Genomic DNA, 4,537 nt, shown 5'->3' on the forward strand with positions numbered 1-4,537 from the left:
CAAAGATTTAGAAGGCAACATTAGTGGTCACGTTAGTGCCACTATCGTTGGAGTTAATGTGAGGTATTTGAGGGTGGAACGTTAGTGGAAAAAGTGATTGCCACTAACGTTCTCGAACCCACAATGTCACTTAACGTTAATCTCACTAACGCCCATGCCTAATTCATACTTCTCTGTAAGATGGGCCCACTAAAGATTAGAACTACTTTAACTCAAGATCCAGAGCCCACATCCAAGACTTGAAGAACTCACTAGAAGATCAAGAGGAGTAATATATATAGGAGTAGTTTTGAACTATAGAGAAGCTTGGCACTTTGGAGAACTACCTCTATATATTTACTTTTCTGCACTTTTAGCATGGATTCTTCTTTTCTGCCATTTTTTATTTCTAGAGCTATGAACAACTAAACCCCTTTCATTGGGTTAGGGAGCTCTGTTGTAATTTGATGGATCAATTATAGTTTTCATTCTTCTTCTTCTTTCTTTCCTCTTGATCTTACTAGAAAGCTTTCGATCTTCATCTAATTGGACGGTTATCTTGGGAAAGAAACTCTCCATAATTGGATCTCCTCCGAGCCTTGGAAAAGGGATGAGGAGATCATGCTAGAAATACTTTCTCATGTTAGACCAAATTGGGGTTTGGGCAGATATAGTGACATATAATCCTCCCAACACTTTGATTTGGAAATACATGTGGTATAATCAGTGACCACACTTCATCTCTTCCCATGAGCAATTAAATCAAGGAATTGGGCAATTGTTCAAGCTTAGAGAGATTGGATTGCCAAGGAATTGGGATCCAATCACTTAAGATTGCCAAGGAGATCAATGAATGCATTGATTGAGGAAGAGATGAGAATGAACTTGATCCGGAGAATGCAACCATATCCTGAACCCAAAGATTTCCCCATTTCTGATCTTACCCATTGTCTTTACTTTCTGTCATTTATTTTCATGCTCATTTCCCCAAATCCCCATTTAAGATTCTGCACTTTATTTTCTATTATTTACTTTCCTGTAATTTAATTTTCTGCAATTCTCAACTTCATCCAGTTTAGCTCAACTAGCATAATCTTCCAATTAAAATTGCTTGACTAATCAATCATTGTGGGATTTGACCTCACTCTATTGTGAGTTTTTACTCGACAACAATTCGGTATACTTGCCGAAGGAAAAATTGTTGGGATTGATTTTCATGCATCAAGTTTATGGCGCCGTTGCAGGGGATTGATTTTGAATCAACAATGATTAAGTTGGAAAATCACTAGATTGAGCATTTTTTTTTTATTTGTTATTTGATTTGGTCGATTACCTTCAGTTTGTTTAGTTTCTTCCTCATCCCCTTCACCCTCTTTGTTTTTCTTTTTTTTAATTACAATTTTGCTCACTAACCCACTAACTGTTTGATAATTTGCATCACTCACACCAACAATTACTCTAACAAGAATAATCTCTTCATTTTGTCTCTTGCTGTGAGTTTTTTCTATTGTATGACAGGGAGAAGAGAGGGAGCTTCAACTTCCTTCGATTCAGAACCTGAAAGGACCCTCTGGAGACTAAGGAGGGAAGCAAGAGGGAAAGGAATTGTTGGTGCTGAGGAAGAGGAAGAGTACTTTGAACCCAACATGGAAGAGAATTTGGAAAACAATCATGAAGAAGAAGCTCACAACCATGCTAGAGAAGGCCCTGCAAACCGTGCTGGGCAAGAAAGGAGAGTTCTAGGCTCCTACATTAATCCTAATCCAGGAAACTATGGAAGTAGCATTCAGCAGCCCACCATACATGCCAACAACTTTGAACTAAAACCTTAGCTCATCACCCTTGTTCAGAACAATTGTTCATTTGGAGGAAGTGCTCAAGAAGACCCCAATCAACACCTAACCATCTTCCTGAGAGTTTGTGACACTGTGAAGTCTAATGGAGTCCACCCGGATGTCTATAGGCTGTTCTTGTTCCATTTTTCACTCAGGGACAAGGCATCCAAATGGCTTGAATCCTTCCCAAAGTAGAGCTTAATAAATTGGGAAGATGTGGTGAACAAATTTTTGGCAAGATTCTACCCTCCTCAAAGAATCAACAGGCTGAGAGCTGAGGTGCAGACTTTCAGGCAACAAGATGGTGAGACTCTCTATGAAGCATGGGAGAGGTTCAAGGACTTAACAAGAAGATGCGCACCAAATATGTTCAATGAATGGGTTCAACTTCACATTTTCTATGAAGGTCTTTCCTATGAGTCAAAGAAGGTCGTAGATCATTCATCAGGAAGCTCTCTAAACAAGAAGAAAGCCATTGAAGAAGCCATAGATGTCATTGAAACAGTTGCTGAGAATGACTACTTCTATGCCTCCGAAAGAAGTAACACCAGAGGAGTAATGGAGCTGAACCACATTGATGCATTGCTAGCTCAAAGTAAGATAATCACCAAGCAGCTAGCAGATCTTACTAAGAAGGTGGAGAAAAACCAAGTTGCAGCATCCATCACTTCATCACCAGCTCAAGAAGGAGTGAATATAGGAGAAGAAGGTGACTGGGAGCAAGCCAACTATGTTGGAAACTTACCTAGACAAATCCATGATCCATACTCCAAAACTTACAACTCTGGATGGAGAAATCACCCCAACATTGGGTGGGGAAATCAACAAGACCAAGGTCAAGATCAGAGACGCCACAACCTCAACTCCAAAACAATGCAACTCACCAACACACCTCACAAAGATCCTATCAACACCCACCTAACCAACCCTCTCAACCACCTAATCTCAACCCACCATCACTAAAAAATGATAGGCTCTCAAAGATTGAGGCTCTACTTGAAAATTTATGTAGAGAAGTCCAAGACAACAAGGTGTTTAAGGAAGAAGTGAGAGCCAATATCAAAAACCAAGGAGAAAACATCAAGAGATTGGAGTCTCAAGTAGGGTATTGATAAACCCATATTTCATGAGTTCTTTTGTGCTTAATTTGAGTGATTTATTCAATCCTTCACCTACTTATTCATATTAATTGCATGATCTTACTTTCCCTTCCTTATTATGTCATATTGTGAAAAACATGTTTCCTAAGCTTTAAAATTAATTGTTTTAATTACCTTTATTTCCATTCGATGCCATGATTAGAGTGTTGAGTAGTCTCAGGTTTTCTAAGGCTGAATGACTTAAAGGATGAAAAAGGAAACATACAAAAATGGAAGGAGAAGGCAAAATGGAGCTTTAAGGAAACTGGTATCCACGCGATCGCATGGACGACGCGATCGCGTGCCAGAAGCGAAGAAGCAGCGACACGGCTGCATGACTGACGCGATCGCGCGCCTCAAGTAGAACACCCACGACGTGGACGCGTGACCGATGCGACCGCACGGCAAGGAAAAGCTCCAGACAACGCGACCGCGTGACCCAAGCGGACGCATGACAGAGGCCACGTATCAGAATTCACAGAATACGCCCCCAGCAATTCTGATGCCCTTTTTGGCCCAGATCCAAGCACAGACAGCATAGATTAGAGGTTATAAAGTGGAGGAATGCATCCATTCAGGGAGAGCTCGCCAATTTCTAGTTTTCATGATTTAGATTTAGTTTAGAGAAAGATTCTCTCTCTCTCTTTAGGATTTCGGATTTCTTCTTGTTTTGAGAGTAACTCTGGATTTCTTTTATTTTCAGTTTACTTTTATTTATTTATTTGCTTTTAATATTTGAATTGATTTATGAATTATTCCATGTTACAGATCTCTATTTTGAATTAATGATATTTGAAGTATTTTCAGTTAAGATTGTTCTCTTTGATTTAAGTTACTATTGCCTTCCATCTAAGGTCACCTCTATTATTCTAGCAATTTTACTTTTTCCCTTTTGGTTTTGGTTAAGAAATCAGTAACTCAACAGTTATTAAACTTAACATATTTGATAATTGTTATCTTGCTAATTGAGCTGAACTTAAGTAATCCCAACCTTTTCTTAGAAAATAAATAGGATTCAAAGTTCAATTTAATTAGTCCCTTGACTTTCCATTGCTTTAGTAAAGGTTTACCAAGTGGAGTTTAGATTCAACTTTCCTTATAGTTGAGAGAGATAACTACGTTGGACCTCCAATTTCTCATACCTTGCCCAAAAGTTTGCTTTACAGTATTTATTCATTTTTAATTGCCATTTAAATTATTTGTCATATAACATATTCCCACCTTACTTCCAAAATCCCATTTTACAAACTCATAACCAATAATAAGAACATACCTTCCTCGCAGTTCCTTGAGAAGACGACCCGAGGTTTAATACTCGGTTATCAATTTTAAAAGGGATTTGTTACTTGTGACAACCAAAACGTTTGTACGAAGGGATTTCTGTCGGTTTAGAGACTATATCTACAACGTGACTGTTTTTATGAAATTCTTTACTGGCAAAAATCCTAACGTCAAAATGGCGCCGTTGCCGGGGAACTGCTAACGTGTGCCTTATTATTGGTTATTGTAAATACTTTTCTTTTGCTTATTTATTTGTTTTTGTTTTCCCTTCTTATTTATGATAGCTACTATGAATTCTCACCC

At 38.5% G+C, this 4,537-nt stretch overlaps 1 non-coding gene across 1 annotated transcript; it reads right to left on the bottom strand.

Moving 5' to 3' along the window:
* Positions 1 to 2,078: 2,078 nt before the first annotated feature.
* On the bottom strand, positions 2,079 to 2,185 carry LOC127745324 (small nucleolar RNA R71). The gene has a single exon (XR_008006521.1). It is a non-coding gene; the product is annotated as a small nucleolar RNA R71 (small nucleolar RNA).
* Between the last annotated feature and the right edge of the window lie 2,352 nt (positions 2,186 to 4,537).

Source organism: Arachis duranensis, chromosome 2 (genome assembly GCF_000817695.3).
Source record: "Arachis duranensis cultivar V14167 chromosome 2, aradu.V14167.gnm2.J7QH, whole genome shotgun sequence".
NCBI lineage: Eukaryota > Viridiplantae > Streptophyta > Magnoliopsida > Fabales > Fabaceae > Arachis > Arachis duranensis.